Source organism: Brachyhypopomus gauderio, unplaced genomic scaffold, assembly GCF_052324685.1.
Source record: "Brachyhypopomus gauderio isolate BG-103 unplaced genomic scaffold, BGAUD_0.2 sc65, whole genome shotgun sequence".
Classification (NCBI taxonomy): Eukaryota; Metazoa; Chordata; class Actinopteri; order Gymnotiformes; family Hypopomidae; genus Brachyhypopomus; species Brachyhypopomus gauderio.
In genome coordinates this window covers 2,159,985-2,187,355 of record NW_027506886.1, presented here as the reverse complement: position 1 = coordinate 2,187,355, position 27,371 = coordinate 2,159,985, and the positions used below count along the sequence as shown (strand labels likewise).

Here is a 27,371-nt window from a genome sequence, read left to right as displayed (position 1 = left end):
CCCTACAGCCCCCAGTCCCCCCACGCTACTACTGAAACACGAACGTAGGGGCTTCACATGCGTATACAGAGACCCTGATGTGAAAGAATATTAAACAGCGGAACCGTATCACCAACAGCCATTTAATCACATTTTCACCAGTATATGGACTCACAAACATACGAGATATAATTTGGGTATCATTTTGTCTCCCTTCTTTAGTAAATATTTCTACTAAACTGAATTTGCTTTTTGAAAGCAGTAGTCTGTGTTTACATTGCAGTCTGGTGAGATGTTAAGGACCAAGGGTAAACCAAGCTCTCAACATGCACGTGATCGCCGATTCCTGTATGAATACAGGAGATGTACACGAGTTCCTGGCCTGCACCATCATAGCATTGCTGTGACATCAGCACATGCAGCAATAAATCCGCTAATCTTTTAATAAACAAACAGTGTATGAGAGACGTTTCTCTGCTCGGTGCTCTGCACAAGGATAATGGGGTCAGATAGAGCAAGAGTCAGCACATTCTTCTGTGAAGGCACACGGCTATAAATACACACAGTGTCTAAAGGAACATCAGAACGCGCGCACACACACACACCACACACACACACACAAGCTAAGCAGATGTAACACACATTCGAGCTGCAGTCTACTGCCCGACACGTGTTCCGAGTCCAGGTGAGCTAAGGCCACAATCAGTGGGAGGGAAAAAGCAGCACAAATGTTTTCTGGGCTCCTGCGTCTCGGCACCTCCGGACCTAGAGCAGGGAATCACATATCCAGACCTGAAGGTCCATCACACCGCACAGTTCCAACCTTAATCCATCCCAATTGATCTGTTAATGGAGTCCATCAACAGCGTGTTATTAGAGCCAGGACTGCCCCCTACCACAGGCATAATCGTGTCTTTTAAAAAAGAGGCAGGCCTGACATGGGCCTCAAAAGACATGCATGCTGGGAATTGTAGTGTATACATGGCACAGCCCAAGATGAACTACACATAGCAGCAGCAGGCTGAGGAGCGTAAGAACAGGCAAAGTGCCAGACAGAGATGGACTGAGTACAAGAGGGAATAGATACAAGGGGAAGACGGGTATAAACATTCCTTTATTGTAGCTCACTGCTTTGGTTACCATGGGGGGGGGAGGGAGAGAGAGAGAGAGGTGAGAGAGAGAGAGAGAGAGAGATGAAGGAGAGAGGGGGGGGGGGAAATAGGGTGGATCAGAATCGCTCAAAGGGCTTGGGGAGAAAGAAACGGTTTGGAATGAGAGTAAAGAAGCTGTGTGTGTGTGTGTGTGTGTGTGTGTGTGTGGTGTGTGTGTGTGTGTGTGTGTGTGTGTGTCCAGGACAGAGGGAGAGGGAGAATAAACAGTGACTAGCCCTGCAGACAGGAGGGGAAACACATGCCCTGGCATGGATACAGACACCCACAGGCAGGCGCTTGGCTGCCTGCCAGGAGAAGGGATGAACTCACTCACCCTCCCTCCCTCCTTCCCTTCCTCTCCTGCTTTCTCTTTCACAGCTCTGCTAGTGCACTCACTCACTCGCCAGCTCCCCTCCCCCAGAGAGAATAGCCATGTCTCTCCTCCCTCCTCCCTCTCTCCCTCCTCCCTCTCTGCCTATCTTTTTCCACTCCTCACGCCTGCACACAAACAGCACAAATACTAGAGCTGATGAACCACAAAAACCATTAAAAATCACCCGTATTATAATCTCATCTACTGCCAGTGCCCCGTGCATGTGTGTGTATTTCTCTCTCTCTCTCTCTCTCTCACACACACACACACACACACACACACACACACACACACAGTGTAAGAGAAGGGCTGATTGTTTCAGTGAGAGTGACTCCTACATCAGTCAGCGCCTGAAAGCCTTCCACCCCGAGTCCTAATCACACAGCTCATTATGTTCAAAACCACACAGCAGTATTCTGAACACAATAGCACACACACTCAAACGGGAGATAAGAGGGTCGAGGTGAGCTGCTGAGCGGTGTGTGTGCGTGCATGTATGTGTGTGTGTGTGTGTGTGCATGTATGTGTGTGTGTGTGCGCGTGTGTGTGTGTCAGGATGATTAAGGATGCTACTGGATGATTTAAAGCCTTGGTCAGAAAGTGCTGAAACCGCCCCAAGCACCCCATGGATTGCTCGACATTTACCAACACACCCACATCTACAACCACACCTACACCCCTATCTACACACACACACACACACACACACACACACACACACACCAGTACCAGTGAGGCTGGTTGTGGTGCTGCTTCATTGTAGTTACGCGTGTTCAATTCTGGATTTTAGTCAGATTGTCACCGTTTCAGTGTGTGTGTTGTCAGTGTGTGTTCTCGAGGGGCTGCGTTGTCATTGTGCCTCTTAACCTGGAGTGTGATTTGGCAGTGTGGTACTGTGTGTGTGTGTGTGTGTGTGTTGCGCTCTACCCCTTCAGTTCTCAGCAGCACTGCCCAGTGGACACCCTCTCCCCACAGATAATGTGTGCAGCAGCTGTGATGTGGAGGGAGGATCTGAGCTCCTCACACCAGCACAAAGCACCGTGGCTCCTCAACCTCCTCCTTCTGCTCATGAATACAGCTGCTCACGCAATTAGGGCCACCACTCCTGATGCAGCAACACGTCCACAAACCACCGCCTGCTCTCTACAGCAGGCAGTAGACTCGCTTCAGTCACCGCGCGCACACACACACACACACACACACACACACACTTCAGTGAATGATTCGTAGTTCAGTACTGTCAGACCACAACAGCTTCTCCTTAAGCGGCCTTGGGCCAAAGAGCCCAATAACATTCCAGCTCAGTGTGTTTCACACACACACACACACACACACACACACACACACACACACACACACACACACACACACCTCTTCCTCACAGGCTGTGTAATCACGTGAGCAATTAGTCAGCTATCACCAGTCATTATTTTACAACGGAATACATTTAACAAGGTATCCTGCTTACTTCATTTTCACACATACACAAGAATAATCACACTGGAAATACAAGAACCCTCATCTGTCTTTACTAAAAACAAAAATGTTATAATACCAGTGCTATAACTGGAATGTCAATCAGCTGTGGTTTCTAACTTGGGACAGTTGGTTCAAACTGGTTTGCTGGCATGGCTGTGTGTGTGTATAATATTATTTACACACACAATTTTTTATTCCTTTATTGTATTTATATCATAAATAATATCAGCGTGGATATTATTTCAAATTCGCTAGAGAAAGTCTGTGCATATTTCAGGTTGGAGCATGTATGTGTGTGCAATGAATTAATAAGACTAGTCATTGCGTCGATATGCACATCATGTCAAACTAAATAATGATGTATTAATAATTTGAGTAAAGCCCTAGTGTTGTCATTTTAAAATGTGATGAACTGGAATCCTAACAGACCCATTTTAATATAAAGGCAATCATGTGTGTATTTTGTGTGTGTGTGTGTGTGCGCCTCTACCCTCTGGTCCATCTATTGTGCCTTTGCCACATCTGGGTCAATTTAAGGTGACAGTTCAGAGCAGATCCCCCCCACCTCAGAATCAGAACAGTGTACACACAACCAAGTTCTCGCTCACACACACACACACACACACACACACACACACACACACACACACACACACACACACACAAACAGAGCGCAGCAGCTTAAATCTGCATGAGAAAGATCTTCTTTGACCAACGTCTATATCCAAATGTGCGGATGCAGCCGTGTGAGCCTGTGCCCGGGGTGATTTAATCTACAGTCCACAGGGGCGTCTCCCCCTGAACGCAGACGGGTGTGGCCGCCCCCCAGAGACCACGCCGTGTGCAATAAGGACGGCTGTAAATCTCCCAGCCGTCGTGAGGCCTCGTGACATTGTGGGGGAGGCAGAGAGCAGGCCGGCCTTCCACCAGCAGCACTGTGAACCAGGTGCACCAGAGGGCAGAGAGGTCCACACCACGCCCAGACACCGGGAACACGAGGAGCTCGGGGAACACGTCCTCCACCAAATGTCAACACAATACAGGAAACACCAACATCACTCAACAAAGCGATGACTAGCAAGCCAACCTGTGTGCAGCAGGTTCTAGACGCCACAGGGTACGCGGTAGAGGAAAGGTACACCTCCCTCACAGCCTCATCCCATCAAACCATCCTGGGCTTTTACACCTCACGCACCCCCACACACACCCCCCCCCCCTCCCAGGCTAACACACACACTCTCCTGATTACCTAGTACAGAGTGACCCCCTAATCTAAACATATGAACAGAAAACAGGACACACGTGTACAAAGGAAATAAAGCAGCATCTGTGTTTAACAAAATATGCCAATGTGATGACCACAAGAACATACTACACACACACACACTTACACATAGACAGTCAGACCCACACACACACACAGACATGACAGGACCTCTCTACACAGAGATTAACGCTTCACCACAGGCTGCCCGGCCAGGCCACGGTGAAACACGACCCTCCCCTTCTGCTGAGAAGAGGGCCAGAAGAAACCAGCACAAGCTGGAGCGCAGGACAGTGTGACTCTGAGAAATCCAATCAGATCAGAACTCCTCGTGGGACAGAGTTCTCCAAGCTCCCACGTGCATGTTATCTAAAAGGAAGGAGGAGGAGGAGGGGGGGGGGGGGGGGGGGGGGGGGGGGGGGGGGGACACGCTTGTGTAAGTATGAACAGAACAGATTAAACTGATATAAGGAAAGCACACGGTGTATTTTCTTCCAAACCTGTTAAACATGTTTGCTGTGATAGGTTATCAGTCATATTTAAACCTAAATTTAAAGGAAACACCAGGGTTACAAGTAGTATCAGATAGAGCCACAGAAATGCTGATTTCTGTCATAAGCTCTGGGCTTTCAAACAGGTTCAAAGAGCTTTAGTGTATCACGACAGTGAGGAGATGATGGACAACCAGCAGAAGAATCAGGGCAAACTCGATAAGAGTTAAATGACTGACTGACTTTATCTCCAGTACAGTGAGATAAGACACCACGGACAAATAAACATCTCACGCAGACTCTCACACTCCACTGTAGCAAGTGGATCGCTATGGAAAACCCCTTTTTGTCAAGTAAAAATAAACCAGAATAAAAGATCTCAGGGACGCAAATACAGCTGCACCAACAGAACCACGTATCAGATGTTGCAGGCTCTTCCCAGCGTTCCTCTGGGACACCTGTTGATCACGCAGGGCATCTGAGACTCGGGATTCATTTCCTTTCACAAATATAACACCCCCTGTGTAGGATCTGCTGGGGAATTCCACAGACTCTATTCCCAGTGCTGCAGTAGGGGGTGTGCAGGAGACGCTAGCGCCCCCCGCTGGCTGGGGCCGATCTCGCCCTTTGCCTGCTGCGCTGCTTCAAACGGCTCCTTTTTCTGCGGCGGCCGAGCAGAAAATGAGATTCCACCGGCAGCGACCTCTGACCTTCCTCGGAGCGGTCTGGAATTTCCTCCTAAATGAAGGAAGGGGTTTCTACAGACTGCCTGTGTCACACACACACACACACAGACCTTACGCTCACGTTCTCTCACACACACACACATCTGCGTGGAAATCAAAACGGCACCCTTCAAGCTTTTTCTTCGGACCTGCGCGTTGTTCAAATCCAGCGTTGCTGCCCTCCGGTGCCCCGACAACCAGCCCCCACACACACACACACACACACACACACACACACACACAGTTTTATTATGGAACCAATCCACAGTGCAGCAGAGTCTATTAAGGAGGTATTCTCTGTCTGCATGGTGGGAGAGACACTATGAAGGTCCCGGTGACGGGAGCCAATTACTTCAGCGCCAATATAGTACTTCACCCCAGAGGTATTATGACATGGTACAGAGAGACACCCGGACAGAGCAGGGCCGAGGGGACACCGCAGAAAACGACAGAGTAATGGAGAAAAGGAAGAGGAGAGCGAGCGAGCGAGCGAGCGAGAGAGAGAGAGACAAAGACAAGGAGAGACGTATCTGGTGGTAATTTCACGCTTCACATTTCTCTCTCAGAACTGTTTGTACAGGTGCATAAACTGTCGTGCCATTATGGTGACATCATCCTCACACCAAGTGCATAGCTATGGTGCTCATTAGCAACGCTACGACCGCACTGACGGCTCTGTGTGTGTGTGTGTGTGTGTGTGTGTGTGTGTGTGTGTGTGTGTGTGATCATATCGATCCAAACCCAACCCAAACTGTGGAACGAGCCATCCAGTTCTAAGCTGCTACAACAGGAAACCACCTCAAAGTAAAGGTGCTGTGTAGCCAGGAGAAGCGCTCCTCTTCATGACCAACAGCAGCAGCAGCAAGATCTTGCCCACAGGCCACAAACTGTACATAAACCTGAGCTAAACAGTGTCACACCATCTCTGCTCTCCTACAGACGTCCTCTATACAGTATTAGGCGTCCACCGCTGGGGCCGATATCCACACTGACAGAAAGCATGACTCCTCTTCCAGTAACTCCCTGGCACACGCCCACATGACTCAAAGCTGGATCAGGCCAGCAACCTCGTGCAGCCTGCAGAGGGCTCGCCGACGAGCACCTGTAGTCTCCTTCACTGCAGAAGCAGCCGTTCAATCATTTCAACTTCATCGGTTCTTAATTGGTTTCCACCGAATTAGATGTTCCTTCTCACTCATGTTCCATATGCCGACACTGGAGACCATTAGTCTCACCCATCAAATACCAATATCGCAGCACGGCGGGGCCATGTGGGAGTGAACCGCAGAGAACATCATCCAGGCTGGTACGAGCGAATCGTGTGACAGCAGGTATAGACGTTAAGGTGAAGAACGCTCCAGTTAAACTCTCAGGTTGAGTATAACCTGCACTAAAACGGTTATGTGCAGATGCAAATCCTCAATAGCACACACGTACAGGATTTGCATTGCTGTCGTGTGGCTGTGAGAAACCAGAGCGGGGGAACGGGTTATCTGCCTTCCATTTAAATAGGAAAATACGGTTGGCACTGTTCTCTGGATACACAACCAACAGTGATTTCTTCATTAATCCACTTTTATTTAAGAAATAAAAAACAATGAATGTTTCCAGTTTGGCTGTGACGTAAAAAAAAATAATAATATTAAAAAATTTAAAAAACCAGCAGGAGTTTTAAGATGGACTGGAAAATCTGAATAAAAACAGGAGAATAAGCTACTTGAGCTAACGCCATCCCTGGATTTTTTTGGTCTAGAAGGAATAACTTCTGTAATGGTTAACGTTAGACCTCATTTCTTCTGGCTTTAAGCAGAAGTGGAGTGAGGAACCCTGGAGCAGAAGGCCTTTCAGCGCTCACAGCACAGTGGGAGGAGAGTGTAGCGAATAGGACGGCGACTTTAACGCCCATATGGACAATGACCTAGACGAGCAACGTTAACGTGGAATTACAGTTATGAGGGAAGAAATGCCGAAGAACTGGTGTGAATTTCATGAGCCGAGGGAGAGAGAACGGAAACGCACAAAATCATTGTTATTATGACTTACTCTATATTTGTACATACACATGTGTAATAGCTACCTGTAAAAATACATCAAACACCAAATTCACCCAGACCACTTTTCCACAGTGGTTTTAAAAGAAAGAAATAACAGACATCGGACAACATTCCAATACAAGAGATGAGATCTGTAAAAATTGCTGTGGTGCGTCTCTGACACGGAGACAGAGAGAAGCACTCGGGCCAAACGGACACGCTGTGGCACTGAGCAAGACGAGAGCGGCTGTACGGGGACTGGTCATCGCACAGCACACAGGCTCTTAGAAAAGTCCAGTGAAGGAACATATATTTCAAGACCAACATGGCGCTCAGGAGAGAGAAACTGAAGCCAAGGGCCTGATCTGAATGAGAGGACAGAGGGGCCTACAAACTCATATTTGAAAACAATGGCACCGGGGAGCGTTAGGAGGAAGTGACAAAGATTTCTCATACACACAATCCCACCATCTACCCCCCCCCTCCGTCTCCACCAAACCTCCCCCACACTCTGTTATGCAGCTGCCACACACACACACACACACAGTTAGTCAGTCTGAAGAAAAAGTGCAATAGTTTACCATTGCACTGACAATGGCATGACATGCAATAAATGTTTGTGTGTGCATATAACCTGTACAGTCACTATTTCTTTCTGCTTTAACATGTACACTGTTAACTGCACTCTGCATATGGATTTTATTTATTCATCATATCTTCTGCAATGTATTTACTGCGCATATTCAAATTGCAATGGCTGTAAAAATACAATTTATCGGTCAAGACCAACCCAGACACCCCCCCCCCCCCCCGCACACACACACACACACACACACACACACGTGTGTGGTCACAAAATTCACACAGCAGCACTTGACTTAGTGAGACCGTGTCTATATCGATGAGATGCAGTTCCAGAGTCGGTAGTTGACCCCCTGTGACAAACACACGGGGAGATCCACCATCTACAGTGGTTGAAACTCCAACAGCTTCATTATACCCGTGCTGCAGGGAAAACACTACCACGTCTAAGAGGGTCCCAGAGACCTCAAACCTCCTGGTTTAGCAAATCCTTACATCACCACAGGCAGCACGAGAAGGAGAGTGTCAGGAGGGAAAAAAGGTCCAGCACTGAATAGATGAAAACGGCTTTCAGCTTCAAAAGCAAGACAAAAGTACCCGCCAAGCCAAGCAAAAACAAATGAGGTGAAAAATATCCCCCACAAGTCTTTGTGCATGTGTTTTAGATATTTGGTCAAATCCGTCTTGCCTGAGGTTCTGTCCCCGCCCCCTCGGCCCACGGGACCATGGACAATGGGAACCAGACCCGGTGCACAGGTCAAACACTCAGTGAGGTACATGAACTAGTGTGAACATGAAAGACAGACACACAGACACGCGCTAATGTCCATGGGTGGCAGAAAGGACTGATGGATCCTCACATGGTCAAGTTGAGACATGCAGAAAACCATATTATAATCTTAATTTCAGTGAAATAGTTACCAAAGATGAGAGGATTTCTGTCTGAATTCAGATACATTTTAAAGATCTGGAAGACTCTGATGTTTTGCTGGAAACCTTGTTGTTAAATGTGTCATCTCTAAGTGAGGCTTCACTGGATAATAAAGAAACGTTTCATTTTTCACAATATTGCTTTGGTTTCCCCCAGGTTTACTAAAACACATTTGGAATGCATGGTGTCCAACTAAATAAATAAAAAGTCTAAAATTATTTGAGATCCCAAAATCTGTAGAAGTGTAGGACTGTGGCTCTGGAAATAATCTCTCCAGTAGCATCACTGCAGGTGGCACAGAGCAGATGCCTCTCACGGTGCATGGCGGCATCTGCCACGTTTCTGCAGTACTGGCTGGTTCCCAGCTCGGTCTGACACCAGGGGCCATGGACGCAGCCTAGTGCCCCAGGAGCAAGACATGGGACCATTTGAAAATGTGAAATTTCCATTAAGCAGCATTTCAAAAAGTCCTCAACGTGAGTGTGAAGAGCAGGACAGAGCAAACCGTCTCATTCTACAACACTGCCAGCTTCACTCTCTCTCTCTCTCTCACACACACACACACACACACACCTACCTCCTATTTACTCTGAGCCCCAGGTGGTCTGATGCAGGCATCAGCTTCTCTGTTGCTTTGTCTCTGTGATCCACTGTACAACTGGTGTGCTGAAGTATTTCAGTATTTCAGTTCTCACTGGTGTGATTACAGCACTGGGTCTCCAGCTCAGCTCAGACGACAGTGTGCAGCAGAGTCAGTAGTTTAGAACCTCGCTGTGAGCACTGGCTCAGCCAAGCAGTCAGCTTATAAAACACCGACGGCTTCACAGGGAGTCTGGGGTGGACTGCACACTGGGACAACCATGGCCAATTCCCACACACCATCACTACTGCTCACACGGACGGCAAGAACAAACGAGGAAATGGAGACACGGAGAGCCTCAGTCTAACATAAGCACTGAATATTAACACAGGAACCACATTTAACAAAAGAGCCTGAGAATAATTCAAAATCTTGCAATTGAATGCATGAACACACCCACCCACCCTTACTGGGGCACAGGATATTCATGTTGCTGAGGGAACAGAAGCTCCACACTCTCCACCCAGGACTTCTCTCTCTCTGGGGCTCTGGGGAGAGACCGGCTTAGCTCATGACCCCGCTGCTGGGATCAGACCCTCTGGAAGAGCCTGAAGCGTTCAGGTTCTGGATCTCACAAACACTGTGTGAAACTATGTTCATCCCCACCCGGATCTGCTTACTAAAATTTCCTTTTTTTTTTTTTGTTAAACATTGTTTGTTCATTCCAGTTCCGACAAACACAGCTGTACATGCTTCAAACTATGAGTGGGCGATCGTCCCCCCAAAAAAAAAAAATCAACGGCCAATCACGATCTGAACTGCGATCATTCTTCCCAATTTTGAAACGTACTACAGAGAATATCAGATTTCCTCTATTACCTCTGAAAGTGCTAATCATTACCCAGTCAAGTGTACAGATAACTTTGATTTGAGGAATATCTCAAATTAAATCACTTTTAAAACACATCATTCATGGAAGAAACTCATGGCATAATACGCCAGAGAGCAAAGCCAAAGCTAAGCAAGTTGTGAAGTTTCAAATCATAGAGCAACATAAAATGCTATGATCTGCACGAGTCGCTTGAAATATAGATTGAGAACATGAAGGTCAGTCACAGAATAAAATCATCAGATCACTCGGCCCTAGTAGGCAAACGTGGTGTAGAGTAGAGAGAGGTTCACTCTGTCCCCTCATTAAGAACTGGAACCAATAAGCAGAATCAATATTGGAACGGTCCAAAATCGAAGATTTCCAACCGTACCTGGAAGGGACCACCGACTCTTCCCAAAGGCTCTGCGGTGGGGGAACATCTCCTTCACCACCTCACCACCAGCCCACTGGCTCCATCAGACGCCTGCAGAGCCACAAACCAAGATCCACACCGTCGACACCCTCATCTCCTGCCTGCAAACAAGGCACTCTGGCTGGGCACCTACAGCCCCAACACCTGCTACAGCAACAACCCCCACGGGGCCCTGGAGCTTCCGCACCACACCACACTTCTCTGAACACTGAAACTAACCGAGAGAAGAACAAAGAAGACGAACCAAGAGAAGACAGAGACGTGTTTGCTGACACGGCAGCTTGGATGTCCAACACACATCTGGCCGCTAGGTGCATACTAAACAAGTTAATGTGAGCAGAAACCTGCAGGACTCTGACTCCTGGGACAGGCACGGAAAGAGACACCAGCCAGACCAGCAGTGCTGAGAGAGCCACCCCTGGTCTCCAGTGTGTTCTAAGGTAAGCTACGTTGTGTGTGAAGAGCACAAATTCACTGAACTGAGAGACAAGACTTCTTACTACAGTTCATATTACAGTGAAAAATGAGGATCGCTAAAAATATTGCATAAAAATGTCATGCTTCCAACTTCCACAGAGCCATTTGGGGAGAACCACCAAGATGGTAATTGTGTACATCAATACGTTTTAAAGACCTTTATAGGTATTTCAAATATTACATTTATCTTTACTGTTGTGACGCAGGTCTAAAATGTCACACAAAAGTAGAAGCCATGACTTTTTGATTACTCTCTATTAATGACGGTCATGGCAAACATTTGCAAAGTATTGTAATAGAAACCAGACTGGGCTTCCCCCTTCTGCCCGTGTCTGAGAGAGGCAGGCAGCAGTGCAGATCCTGCCCTCCGATCACCCCGCATCTCAAAACGTCTGGAGTTCACGCCAACACTCCCTCGGTTCTGATTACCGAGCCTTACGCAGCCGGCTTGTTCTAAACGCCAGCATCTGTGGGCCTAATGCGGAGAGAGTAAGTCGTTAGCTTCAGATTGCTCGTGCGGTTCAGCTCACAGGAGTGGGCGGAGTCTCAGGGCTTCAACTCCCTCACCTTCTACTCCACCACCACCACCACCACCACCACCGCTACACCGGCTTCAACACAGACAGCTCAGAGACTTCTGATAAACTGCTGACAGTTGACTTCTTGTACGTTAACAGTTTGCTCCACTTTAGTTCTGCGATCCCATCTGTTTCCTCTACATCACGACACCTATAGCACCGTCATTGGCTGAGGCACTGCGGCGAGCGTCAGAGGCAATCGTGATGTAATCAGCCAAATTGCTCCAAGGCTGTTTTCTTTTTTTTCCTCTCTCCCCCGCACACTGAAAATTCACAAAATTGCTGCAAAAATCACGCCAACACTAGGTGTGACCACAAAATGGCAGAGGGAGAAGATGAAACCCTTTGTTATGGGTGATACATTTCTGGGTTTGAGACACTAGCTTAGCAGAATGTTCGCTAGCAAGTTTGTTATTTTTTTGTCATATGTTTCCAACACAAGTACCCAGAAACAGTTTAGGTCACAGGAATCTCTCTGTACATATCAGAACATGTAAAATGATCAACCTCTAATCGAGACATAATACATAAGCAAAATGCATAGACAACATTTGAAAAGCTTTTAGTTTTGAAACCTTCTAGGTTAACCCTCAGTGGTTCCCCTTTCCTAGTTCCTAAATGCAGGATGAGAGGTTTCCTTCAGAGAGAGACTTCCCTTTTGTGATCACCTCAAACAGGGAGTTGTATAAAAGGCATCTAAACGTGATGGCCGTGAAGCACTCAGTGTTTTGTGTAGTGCAGTCATTCCAAACTGTAATACAGCAGTTTTAAATAGTCTCTACAGAACAGCAATAAAAACGGACTAGGTTGTTTGTAAACCTCCAAGCCTCCTCAGGAAATACATCCGTTGTGCTTTTTATTATTTTTTTAAAGCAAACAGAGCCTTTGAGTGATTTTGCCCAAGTTAGAGCCTTTGAGATATGTACAATAGATATTTATGTCTTTACAACACGCTCACTCCAAACTCCCAACATTTAGCATAAGAACAGTATGAGCAATATTTTTCTTTCTAAAATCAATAATGAGCTCTTTAGTTTGTTTGACATTTAGTTCCAAATTGTAGAGCGCATGCTGATTTACAAATGCGGCCAGAGATCCCATGCAAGTCGACGCCCACGCGCACACCCAGAAATGAAATAACCATGCTCAGCAGGCAGCAAAGGGCAGCCTGTGCCAACAACTAGTCACAACAGCCACATACACTAATGCCAAATGCCCCATCAGCCATGCAGTTCAGATGACCTTCAAATGGACATACATGGCACAAAATAACCCACCACGATGCAATGGGCGGGCGGGCGGGCGGGCACGCACGCACCAGCCCAGGACCATTGGGCAAGTACTCTAAATGGAATTTGCAACCAATTTGCCTGAACCTTTTACAGAGACTGAGGCCTCTAGTTCTGCAGACATGCCACAGAACACAGTCACACAGACCCAACAGAACAGAATCACGGCACAGAGTTGAAATTGACTGGGCCAGAGAACACTCGGCACAGAGAGAGCGTTTAAACACAGAGAACACTCGGCACAGAGAGAGCGTTTAAACACAGAGAACACTCGGCAGAGAGAGAGCGTTTAAACACAGAGAACACTCGGCAGAGAGAGAGCGTTTAAACACAGAGAACACTCAGCAGAGAGAGAGCGTTTAAACACAGAGAACGCTCGGCACAGAGAGAGCATTTAAACACAGAGAACGCTCGGCACAGAGAGAGCATTTAAACACAGAGAACGCTCGGCACAGAGAGAGCGTTTAAACACAGAGAACGCTCGGCACAGAGAGAGCATTTAAACACAGAGAACGCTCGGCACAGAGAGAGCGTTTAAACACAGAGAACACTCGGCACAGAGAGAGCGTTTAAACACAGAACGCTCAGCCTCCCTCACGGCCAGCACGGCTCCGTAAACCATCAAACCGGCAGATATGGAGCAAAAGGTATTAGTCTAGGGACTGAAATCAGATTCGTTTCCACACATTCCAAGGAAAACTACAGAAACAAGTTCTTTATCAAAGCTAATGAAACCGACTGACCTTTATAGATTATATGTTAAAGGTCATTTACACTCTTCATTTCTCCTGTGGTGGGGAGTCAACACGGCGGTCGACATAAAGACAGCCCACACTATGAAACGATACCCATGAGATGCCACGCTACTGAAATGCTAATGCAGGAAAAGTGCTGAGATGAGTTCACTCTGCTGCATGTGCGCTCCTTGAAGCACAGTCATGGAAGACGGCGCAATGCTCCTGTCAGATTTTTTTTTTCAACAGGGCTACTGGATAAGCCAGCCAATGAAAGTGAAGGAGGAATATGCCTGGATGTAGGTCACAGGTCTGCTGCTCTTTCAACACAACAGCACTTCTGTTAGCCGTTACACTGAGCTCCCACGCTCGCCTCCAAAACACGGTCCATCTACAGAGACCTGGAGCTCCAGAACTCAACCGCCAATGCATTACAACACCAGAACCTGCACAGGTCTGCCAGGTCAAAAACAGACCAACAAAATCAATTCATTAAATGAGATAATTGCCCCGAGCCCAGAGTAAACCATGATTTAACCACACGCAGCATCCACACGTGCCTCTAAACACATCTCAGATTTACTGCTGAACGAACAGTATTAGACTAACGTAGCCAATCAAATACAGGCAGTCACATCTCCGTCCCCCAGGGATTCATTACAGGGGAAAAGGGATTATGGGTAGGCACATGGTGACTGTGGTGTTGGTACAGAATCTACATGCTCCCTAAATGATGGGGAACCTGCAGTATCTCTGTGGAGAGCATTTGCTGGGTGTGCAGTCATGCTCACGCGCCCTTAACAATCTGCAGTCCCTGCACATGGCAGCCTAGAGATGAATCAGCATGAACATATAATATCATTACAATGACAAAAATTATCAGTTATCAGCATTATTGTGTTGGCGTTAAAATTTGCTGAAAATCTTCACAAAGTACTGTTATAGTATTGCTATTATAGCAGTACTACTGCTAATTAATATTACCATCACAGACATGTACGCACACACCCTTCTGTATTGCATTTGAGGATACAGATTATAGAAATACAAATGAATTGTAAGATGGTGAAAGTAGCTGCAATAACAGTGTTACAGGATTACAGTGTTCTTCTAGTACACATTTACAACCTGACTGTGGGGTTCCAAATTAACGACGTATGTCGGTTAGGGCGTAGAGCTGGGCAATATGGATTTTTTTCATATTGATCAATACAGATCTTTATCACAATACATAGTTTTATTATGCTACCAGCATGAATAGTATACAACTAATAGCTGATGCTGAAGGGCACCAGGGGGTTCATTAGATTTGGAAAAGAATATAAACATTTAACTGTGGAAACATGCCATTTCTGCCTTAAATGTTTATTATTTATATAACAACTATGAACTAGTTTCACTTTTCTAAAAGGTTTTAAGATCTAGATCTGAGTAAAAAGTGCTAAGTGGAAACCCACCGCGCGTTTCTGTACCAGGCACCCCGCGTTTCTGTACCGGGCACCCCGCGTTTCTGTACCGGGCACCCCGCGTTTCTGTACCGGGAACCGCGCACGTTCATTTGTTACATTACTGAAACTGTGCTTGTTGCCCTCTTGCCCACGTTGACCTGCGTTTCGTACGGGGTAACGGTCCCAAGACGCCACGCTACACTTGTTGCCCCAAGACGCCACGCTACACTTGTTGCCCCAAGACGCCACGCTACACTTGTTGCCCCAAGACGCCACGCTACACTTGTTGCCCCAAGACGCCACGCTACACTTGTTGCCCCAAGACGCCACGCTACACTTGTTGCCCCAAGACGCCACGCTACACTTGTTGCCCCAAGACGCCACGCTACACTTGTTGCCCCAAGACGCCACGCTACAGTTGTTGCTTGGGTGCTGTCACACAAGTGCTGGATGGACCAATATGAGCCAGATGGTCTCACTCTGGTTATGGTGACTGGGACGGCACCTTGTCAGCTGATGGAAGAGACCTGCTGTGTTCCCCATGTCAATCTGCACCAACATCTTTAGCATATGTTGTTTGTGCTAAATCTGTGCATCCTCGCTTTTCAGATATCCAAACCACTTCCATGTGACCGATGCTACGGTAAATGTTTTTGTCAACAATTTCCTCAGCTTTGGAGGAGATCACAAGCTCAATTTAACTTTCGAGATACTCGCTGGTTTGGGTGATGTTTTTTCAAAGGTTTTCAGAGCTTTGTCCACGGTTGGTAGCTCAAGCAATGCTTTGTGGTGGGAAACAGGCGTGCACGTTAACGTGGCAAGCCATAACTGACAGACAGTTGTCGCGTTTATTTCTGATGTGTTATGAGCTGTAACATCAATCCTTATTGAGTAGAAATGTCAAAAGCTTATCGTCATTACCAACAAATTTTATCACAATTTGGATTAGAGATCGTTTTATCTTCCAGCTCTAGCTGGAATCTATAGTTAAAATTAGGACAAAATTATGAAATGTAGAGTAGCTACAAAATCACTCTAAAGCAAAGTGCATGAATGGCTCCAGTCTCTTAAATACATTTGTGAGGAAGATGTGATTTTCCGAGGGCGTACGCTAAGACTGCGTTATTCATTACAAATGCACCGCAAAGGGAAGAGAGGAGTTGGCTGGGCTTCTCTTGGTATAATAGGATAATGTGTAGGTCATTTCAGAATATCAAGATAATACTGAAGAGAGCAAATTAAATAGTGTTTTCCAATGTTCGGTTCTCCATGGCAGCAAAGTAGGCTAACTGACTCAAGACTTCATAATTCAACTATTTACTGAATTTCAGAAGAGTAGAAATAATGGAATTGTAATTACCCTAAAGAAAAAGGAAACAAACAGGTCTAAATAATGTTGAGTTTTAAGAATATGCAAATACATACATACACAATTCATTCTTAAAATGACATTCAGATCTGGAGTGGAGGAAAGCTCCAACTGTAATAATGTATATTGTTTTCACAAGAGTATGTAGCACCGAACACCTCAGTTTACATTAGTGACGAGCTATTAGCAGGTTCAAGTGACAACTGAGGAGATATTCCACCATTCCCAAGTCTTACCACCACACTTCTAACTTAGTCCTCTTAGAAGGCTGAAGAATCTCCACAGTGGGGTCACTGCCTTCTGCCATGTTTTCACAGACACAAAGCAAACTATGCTGCACTTATGCCTGTCTCTGGGGGGACTCCTGCTAATTTGGTTGATGCTGAATACCATTTAATGTGTTTTTTCATGAGTTGATTTTGATTTTAAAAATAAAGAAAATTTGAAACTGTAACACTGTCCGTGGTGTACCACAACACTGGTACCGGTTTAATTTTACCATGGTGTACCACAACACTGGTACCGGTTTAATTTTACCATGGTGTACCGCGACACTGGTCCCGGTTTAATTTTACCGTGGTGTACCGCGACACTGGTACCGGTTTCGTTATACCGTGGTGTACCGCGACACTGGTACTGGTTTCGTTTTACCGTGGTGTACAGTGTCACTGGTTTCGTTTTACCGTGGTGTACAGTGTCACTGGTTTCATTTTACCATGGTGTACCATGACACTGGTTTCATTTTACCATGGTGTACAGTGTCACTGGTTTCATTTTACCATGGTGTACAGTGTCACTGGTTTCATTTTACCATGGTGTACAGTGTCACTGGTTTCATTTTACCATGGTGTACAGTGTCACTGGTAGAGATTTCGTTTCCCCCCCAAAACGTGTTCTGCACTTATCAAACAAAAAACACGGGACCGCTGAGTGAAAAATCAGAGAATGCTTTTTATCATCTTCTCTCTGAATTTAACTTGAAACCATGCCAAGTTCATCTAAGGCAAGGCAATTGCTCAACTTAAACTAAACAGGAGGACTGCCGTGATGTTCACAGCTGCAGACACTGGTGGAGTTCTAGTGCTGGCACAAGCCCAAGGGGTTTTAGAACATTCACTGATAAATGCAGGAGTGTAGTCTAAACATTCCACAAGGCCAGGCTCAAAACGCCACCTCGTGTGCCGTTAACCGCTCATCTCCGGGCTCTGCTGGAAGAAAGAAAGACTAATGCGGAACACGTAGTGCAGAGGGGTAGATTTGGAGCAGACACACAACATCGAGACAAATATGCCGATTCCAGGGATGCCGGCATCCGCAAGGAGCTCGAACACGTCCAGTTCGGAGAGCGGGCGTCGCGTGCGTGCAGGCCCTGTGTGGGGACACTGGCCTTCCTTCACTTCCTCAAGTGCAGTGGGAAAGAATGCAGCCCAGCAGGGCAAAGCCTCCACGGGGCCTCGCCTCCAATTACACTCACGGACTGGGTTACATCTGTTCCATTTTTCAAATTCTTGCAGTTTTCGTGCGCAAATCAGTCGCCTTTGCAAGCATCTGCCTGCGATGCATTTATCCCTGAACGCAGCAAGTAAGCGCTATCGGCATGACCCGGTATGTGAATGTATTACGCTTCCTTGTTATCGGGTGAAGTATGTCAGGACGGCACTGACAATACTACCAGCATACCAATACAAATCCGAGACATTCAATAACAACAACAACAAAAGTCAATACAAACTCACTCTCGCGTTGTCAGCTTCCAAAACAAATGTTATGTTTCTAAACCTGCTCAAAGAAGAGGAGCTGGGAACACACACACACACACACACACACACAAACACACACACAATCATGCGACCTTAGGCACTGGATGAGGAGCAGTAAGGTGATGTATTGACTCGTGAAGCATTACCCTCCAGCTCACGTTTCATTACGTAACTACACGAGCAAACCAGCTACAATGGCGACATGGATTTGATTTCTCAAACAGTTACACTAAAGGGAATAGCAATGCAACCTAGCTATTATTATTATTACTACATACAGCACATACATCTCACAATAACACATCTTTATTAAGTTACATCAGTCACGAGGACGTGTCCATTCACAGTAACGCAGTAACAAGTCTAACTAACCATACAGCGATTTATAACAAAATTGGAAACACAAGTAGGTGGCGTATACTGGAGGGCAACATAAATAATAACCAGCAGCACACCTGAGCGGATGTGGCCTGAGGTGATCTGCTAGGTTGACGTTAGCTAACCCGACCTATCTCACCTTTCTGGCCACATTATTCACGGTAAAGCACAGTAAAACTGTTATATTGACGTCCGGCTGACACGGTACTGTATCATAACTAGCCAGCAGACTCGCCGTACCTGTTCACGGAGGTAAACCGGTAAAGATGAGCGTCGCTACCGTTCACGCCACACACCTCACCGCTTCTTGTTGCGTTTTCCTCCCTCTTGTCTGCCACGGCGCAACGAAAACGAACCGAAATCCGGCGACACCAGTTAGCCGAGCGGGCTAAGCTAGCACACGTCCGTCGGCGTTTAACCAAGACCGTAGCGCGACGTGAACGGGTCGGCGGGCCCAACGGACCCGCGTACTTCAGCACGGGCGGATAGACGCGTTTTAACGGGGATACGAGGCGATTAGGCGGGAGTCTCGCGCCGTGGTCGCGCGCGCACACGAGCCCCCCATTGTCGTCGCCTGCGCGAGCCGCTAGCAGCTAGCTACAGTGGGCAGCTCACAGCAGCTAGCGGCGCTCCTGAGGGCAGCTAACCAGCTAGCTAAGGTAGCCGAGCTGTGGCGAGCTTGGGTTTCCGCATTGTGAAGCCATTCTCGATTGCGAAACTGTGTGTGTGTGTGTAACCCAAGACGCGACAACACGAGTCATCCCGCGGTTCGAGCTAGCGCCCGTTAGCCGCGCCGAACCCTCGCGCTAGCTTAGCCTAAACGGCGCGCGCGGAGAAAACTGTTCGGCTCGCGCTCTTACCTTCCAACCGTCCAGGTCTGACGCTGCCGGACTTTTTGTAGTTTATTTGGGTGTTTTATTTTGTTTTTGTTTTGAAATAAGTAAAAAAAATCCACTTTTAATCCACATACAAAAGTGTCTTCGTCCTCATCGGTCTCGCCCCGTCCACTGAGCTGTCGCCGAGCTTCGCGTCTGAGTGAATAACCGGACCGCCTCTCTCGAGCGGCGGCTCCCTCCGTACGTCCTACGGAGCTCGCGCCCTACGCTCTCGCGCTTTCTCGCCTATTTTTCACTCGAGCTCGCGCCCACTCGCCTCCAGCCTCCGCCTCCGGCCAGATGTAGTTGGGAACGGGATATATTTCTGGCACGTTTTCCATCTTTTTCAAACTGTGCAGCAAATACAAATATAAAACGTCGAAAATAAACATTTAAAATTTAAAATTAAAACATGAAAATTAAAAAAATAAACTAATGCACCCGAGTGGTTTTTTTTTATGTCGATGCTGCTTCAGGGCTCACTAATTTGCAAGCGTCTGTACATCAAGTATATTTATTTCGTCGTTTAAAGGGCCAGCACGATATAAAATAAGTTATAGAATAGGTTATAGTCTGTATGACTGTACAAGTCACACCACAACACTGAGTAACCTTTCTTGTAAACTATTATAGGTAAATGTAGGCGAAGTCATTTGTTGAAATTTACTATGAATGTAACGGAATACTACGCAAATTATTTTTACTGACATAATAATTGTGGTTTATACTGGAATTTTAAGACCAACCAATTTATACTAAGTTACACATTGCACGGTTTCCTCCTTTGTCAGTTTTATTGACAAATTTTATAGGCTGTGAAATGGCAAATATAAGGACATGGTGTGAGTCCTTTATATCGTTCTTGTTCCGATGTAGCAGACAAGAGCTCTCATAAACACAATCTCTACAGCAAGAGCTCTCATAAACATCATCCACACAGCAAGACAATCAGTAAAAATACCTGAACTCTAGTGTTACAGTGCAGACACACAAGCTGAATGATGAGAGTCTCACAAACTAGCTTAAAAATATTCCTGTGAAAGTGCCCACTTCTAACACACACACACACACACACACACACACACACACACACACACACGCACGCACACACACACACACACACACACACACACACACACACACACACACACTCTACACTGCAGACAACAGAAGTGGAGCATGCGCCCAGTCCCTCAGGCCATCCCCAGCTGTCTTGTTTGAAGCATGTGGAGCCCCAAGCTGTGGCTACAGTGTTTCAGCATTGAGGGACGGCAGAGAGGAGATCCTAGCAGGGCCCGGCGGGCTCTCACCGCCTGACCTGTGCTCTGTGTAATGGTTCGAACCCTCCCCTACACCGCTGGGCCAAACCAGAGCCAGCCACCCATGGCCCTGATCTGACACACAGCCACTGCTGAAGCAGAGTGATTAATCATTCATAAAGTCTCCTTTAATGAGTACCATTGGACGCTGTAGGTCAAAGGAAGCGGTTGGTGCTCTGTGGGGGTGGGGGCTGCGATAGCTGCTGTGTGCTTGATCTGTGTGCTGCACGCCGGTGATGTTTCTGAACATCAGCAAGTTTGTTTCTGCACATAGTGCATTCACAGGCACCCGCGCTACTTCAAAGCCAGAATAATGCGATCAGTGTGAGAGGCAATCTGACTGGTTGGTGTTTTGAGAAAGAGCAATATTATATCTGAGCCCCAAGGCAGTAATCATAATGTGTGTGTGTGTGTGTGCATGTGAGAGAGAGAGAGAGAGAGAGAGAAAGAAAGAAAGGGGGGAGGATTTGTGTGCTGACATTTATGATGGATGAGTATTAAAGTAACCTTCAAAAAGCTGGCAATAAATAAATAAATAAAAATCTCCTCACTGAGACTCTGTGTCCTCAATCCTTCATTACCCAGTGTGCCTTAGGGGATGTGGGCTTCTTATCAGCGCGTTTATGAGGGTTTGTGATGCTACAGTTCCTCCAGCCACAGATAGTTCCTCCAGCCACAGATAGCTCCTCCAGCCACAGATAGGCTGCAGGGAGGCATGTGTACAGAGGGCACAGAGAACGGCCTAGAGGAGCAGAGACGTACCTTTACCTTCTCTGTCTCTTCTCTAACCGTCTTAAAACAGAGGCACTGGAGCCAGGCTGGACTTGACCTACATTTCTGTCTCCCATCTGTTCTGTGATGTCAGACGGATTTGTTTATCTTTCGCTGTTTTTCTTTCTGTTCTGCATTTGCCCCGTTGCCTCAGTGTTCCACCCTTCCGCTCTCATCCACCACGAGGTAAGCCAGCTGTTTATTCTTTTTCAGGGCTCCTGGGAAGCTTAAGTGTCACCCCCACCCCAACAATGGTCCAATAAACTTGAAGTTTTTACAGCACAGTGTGTGTGTGTGTGTGTGTGTGTGTGTGTGTGTGTGTGTGTGTGAGAGAGAGAGTGAGTGAGAGAGAGAGAAAGAGAGAGAGAGAGTGTGTATATGTGTGTGGGCACTTTCACAAGAACAGTTTACTTGTTGTGCTGGTTTTGTTTGTGAGACACTTGATTGTCACTCAGTTCCCCTGGCTGAGTCTACCCACAACCCCCCAGACTTCCTCTGGAAATCACCTCATATGCTTTCGGATGACCAGCAAGCCAAAGAGGTCATTCTGATGGCAGAATCAGAAGGATTAAGGCAACTGGATGTTTATCCGTATCTAGAAAAGTTCTGTATGAAGGTGTATAAAAGACAGCCTGAAAGAAAATGAAAGAAAGAGAGTGAGACGATTCTATAATTATGATAATGATATTATTTTAGCCATTTTTAGCCATCTTTTTTCCACTGATTATATATGTGTGTGTGAGTGTGTGTGTCACACACCTATGTCAGCATCAAAGTCCTGTTCCTGCAGGACCTCTTGCAAGCAAAACTCTAAAGCTATTGGTCCTGAAGCCCCTAAATTGGTGTCATTGTGGAAGGGAGCAGTTAGTGGAGTTCAGATCAATGAGGCTCCATCAACAGGGACGAGCAGCAACATGAAACATTGACCGCAGAGAAAACCTGCTCAGACTCCGGGACACGTCTCACAAACAGTTCTGCATACTCAGGATGTCCAGGGCAAGGAGACAGGCCTTATTTAAGACAGAACGGTTTGATTCAGGAGATAAAAGGGAGGATTAAGATGCCTTCCTCTTCAATATCAGCTCGACACACGACTGCTCACAGGTATGGTGACAGCGCCATGCTTCTGTTCAACGTTTTCTCTGTTCACATGGCTTGTAGAACGGTTGTTTCTGTCCCCTCTCATAACCATCACCATGAACCAGTATGAGGTTTTTACGACGTGTCACCACGGCCGCGGGGAGCTTGGATCTGCTTTGTTGGAGTCGCTCCTCTAAACGCAGCTTCCTCTCAGGGGCGGGATACTTCACACAGGACAAATCTGCACATCGCACATGTCTTCAGCCTTTCTGCTAGACGAAAGCTTCAGAACGATCAGGACAAACTCGTGTTCAACGGCCTGTTCACCGAAAGACATGCATGCTTTATTGGACTGTCTATTTGCACAATTCAAGTTGGTTGTATTTTTTGTGTCGTGCAAATTAAGCTTCTGTCATTGCAGATGGAAAGGTGTAAACAGAATTGAAAACGACTGGATTGTCTTTGTGCTTTCTGATTGAGAAAATGACAGCCAATCAGAGCAGTGGAAAACAAGTCCCCACTTGTGATTACACATGAACATGAAAGACAAAGGAACTGGAACACAGATGAAAGGTCACAGTGAAACAGAGTCTGCTAGTGTGTACGCTATATATAACCACAATACAGCTCCCTGTTCCTACATGCACAGGCAGAGAGAGAGAGAGACACAGAGAGAGAGACAGAGCGAGAGAGAGAGAGACAGAGAGAGAGAGACAGAGAGAAAGAGAGAGAGAGAGACAGACAGAGAGAGGGACAGACACAGAGAGAGAGAGAGAGAGAGAGACAGAGCGAGAGAGAGAGAATGAGTATACGAATGCACAAAAATGTAGGGAAGGAAGCAAGAGAAAATTTAGTTTAGGTGATGGACACAAAAAAAGACATACACACACTCACACACACACACTCACACACACACACACACACACACACACACACACACACACACACACACACACACACACACACACATATATGTACACATGCACACATATACACCCCACCCCCACACACCTACAGATGCACACACAACAAACTTTGGTTGGGAAATGTGTATACGGGTGTGTTGAGCACTGGAGGAGATCAGTTCTCCTGTTTTATCACTGGCCTGTACATAATAGAAGCTTATCCTTAGGGCCCAGTGTCTTCAGTCACACACACACACACACACACACACAGACACACACACACACACACTCATGCATACACGCATGCATGCACAAGCACACACACACATATGCACACGCACGCACACGCACGCACAGAATGACTCATATCCAGACGTACACACAAATCACAGCTCATATCCAAATCCATATACACACCTACACTCAGACACAAATTAACACAATGAATCATATCAACAAACACTGTCACATACCCACTCATACACCCCCCCCCCCCCCCCCCCCATCCCCAAAACACAGACAAATATACATAATTTACAAAGTCTATTTATGGACTCATAAAACCCTTAAGCAAATAGTTGGTGTAAATGGACTCCAAAATCTTTATTTAAATTTAAATAGCTGAAAATTGCACCATCACAGGTCTGGGTATTTTCACGCTTTGTATTATGTATTACACAATAGCAGACTAATGCACCATGATTTATTGGCAGTAGTGTGTTCTGATGTGCTAGTTCACACCCCACTTCACACATACGCCCTAACACACACCCTGTGTCCTTGGGCCAGGCGCACACAGATGGCTCCATTGCGTGCCTGCATATTTGACATTCCAGCCCATATTCTGGTGTCTGCCCACTGTTGGAACTTGTCCAGTTCTTTCTCTCCCTCCCTCACTCACTCCATCTCTCCCTCCCTCCCTCACTCCATCTCTCCCTCCCTCCCTCACTCCATCTCTCCCTCCCTCACTCACTCCATCTCTCCCTCCCTCCCTCACTCCATCTCTCCCTCCCTCACTCACTCCATCTCTCCCTCCCTCCCTCACTCCATCTCTCCCTCCCTCACTCACTCCATCTCTCCCTCCCTCCCTCACTCCATCTCTCCCTCCCTCCCTCACTCCATCTCTCCCTCCCTCCCTCACTCCATCTCTCCCTCCCTCACTCACTCCATCTCTCCCTCCCTCACTCACTCCATCTCTCCCTCCCTCACTCACTCCATCTCTCCCTCCCTCCCTCACTCCATCTCTCCCTCCCTCACTCACTCCATCTCTCCCTCCCTCCCTCACTCCATCTCTCCCTCCCTCACTCACTCCATCTCTCCCTCCAGATCTGAGCTGCTGGTCGTCCTTTCAAGTGCCCACGCTCAGAGATCTCTCAACACAACAGACCTGCAGATGACAATGGTCAAGACAACTCCTTCATGTCCAAGAACCATACTGGCTCTGGGTCAGCACAAATGTGAGTTGTAATGACATAGAAATAGCAGCTCATCTCTCTCTCTCTCTCTCTCTCTCTCTCTCTCTCTCTGTCACACACACACACACTAAAAATGTCATTACAGCTTTGTACTTCCATAAGCTTAATCCTTTCACATTTCCCCACCAACACATGCACGTGTACAAGCACACACTCACACATTCACTCACTCACACACACACAGCGCGACTACACACACTGATACCTTTCACTACATGCATCTAAGAAACTATAAGCACATTTGAGAACTCTCTGTTCTTGCTCCAGCTGCGCTCACCACGGATCCGGGGGAGAGGACACACACGGGACGTTCTCCTGACTGGACCTGCAGCAGGGCTGGGGGGAGGAGAGGAGAGAGGAGAGCTCTTTGGATTAGGACAAGAACATCCATCAGAGGGAAGGCATTAAGAGGATCACACATGAACCATAACTCCAGCTGGACCGGGAGTCAGCGTCCGGCCCCAAGTGGGCGAGACCAGGACGTGGCTTTAATGTCTCCTGATGGATGAAGTTCCCTCTTTTCATAAGTGGGCCTGACGAGCGTGTAGATGATGTTGGGTTGCTGGGCCGTGATCTGTTTGAGGCTGTAATAAATATCCGCGCGCCAGTGGGAGAGTCTCAGCAGGGTCCCGGGCGGTGACCCCGGGCGGTGACCCCGGGCGGTGACCCCGGGCGGTGACCCCGGGCGGTCCAGGCTCTGCTGTATGCTGCGTCTACAAAGCGCCGCTCCAGGTCATTGACTGGTGCGGGGAACTCTGTGAAGAACTCACGTCTGACTTGGAGAACATGAAGGAAAAAGAGGAAGAGAGAAACACTGAAAGGGTGAGATAGAGAGAGTGGTGGAATAGAGGGTGTGGGAGAGGGAGAGCGGGAAGAGGAAAAAAGAAAGATGTTATAGAGGGTCTTATATGGCATGAGGAAGAGATGGGAGGAAGAAACGCCGGAGGATGAGAAAGGTTGTAGAGGGTATTAGAGGGTGGGATGAGGAGAGAGAGTAGCAGAGAGAGAGAGAGAGAGAGACAGGGAGAGAGGGGGGAGAGGGGGGGAGATATGCAGGGTGATAAATAAAGCTAATGAAATGGTTAAGCTCTGGGAGTCAGGGGCTCAGGCCTTTTCACTGATTTATTCTGATTGTGTCCCTTCACCCTGTAGAAGCATAGCTCTCTCCCTGCCTTTACATTACATTTCTCTCTCTCTCTCTTTCTTCTGTTTCTCTGTCCTTTCCTCTCTCCATCCCTCTCTGGTTCTCCCTCTGTCTGTCTCTTTTCGGTGCTGTGAACCGAACACATCCGACATACTCTGCACACAGTATGTCTCCTCAGTGTGTGTAAACACACACGTCTCTGTGTCCTACATTTAAACCCATTGTGTCTCCCTTCCTGATTTGCCATTACCATTGCAGGGAAATTGGACAGGAAATCAGCGTCACTCCGAGTTTTATATATCATATATATATATATGTGTGTGTGTGTGTGTCTGTGTGTGTGTGTGGATGAGAGAGAGAGAGAGAGAGAGAGAGAGAGAGTATTTAAAACCTGTGTCTCAGCTGAAAGAGAAATAAATCATCATGGTTTAGTACCCCTATGGGTCTACTTCTCTCATATCACATCTCCCTGCAGCACACAAACACACACACACACACACACACACACACACACACACACACACACACACACACACACACACACACACACACACACACACACACACACACACACACACACACACACACAACCAGAAAAGATAATAAAGACAGATTGCTTTACATTACAAAGCACCCTCCTGCAATTTCCCTTGTCTCTGTCTTTGCATGTGTGTTGTGTGCGTGGGTTTGTGTGTGTGTGAGACAAACAGATAGACACGCAGACAGATGGACAGAGACGAGCAGAGTCCTGAGTGTTAGTGACTCACCTTCTCCGAGTTAAGAAACGGAGTAGGACACGTATTAGTCCTGAAGGCCATACTGGGAATTCCTTAAAACTGCAGAATTATGCAATAATTCTCATGCAATATCCTGATGA

The 27,371-nt window shown here is 47.0% G+C and overlaps 1 protein-coding gene across 4 annotated transcripts in view; it reads right to left on the bottom strand.

Moving 5' to 3' along the window:
• Positions 1 to 20,046, bottom strand: part of LOC143490392 (nuclear receptor corepressor 2-like) — a 28,898-nt gene extending 8,852 nt beyond the window's left edge. The window contains exon 1 of one of the 4 annotated variants that reach the window (XM_076989103.1): positions 19,786 to 20,046. The gene's annotated coding sequence lies outside the window, so the exon portion shown is untranslated. Of the gene's footprint in view, positions 1 to 10,850; positions 11,062 to 19,165; positions 19,612 to 19,785 lie in introns of those variants that run through there. The other 3 variants (XM_076989104.1, XM_076989106.1, XM_076989105.1) reach the window with 3 other exon arrangements.
• Positions 20,047 to 27,371: the final 7,325 nt, after the last annotated feature.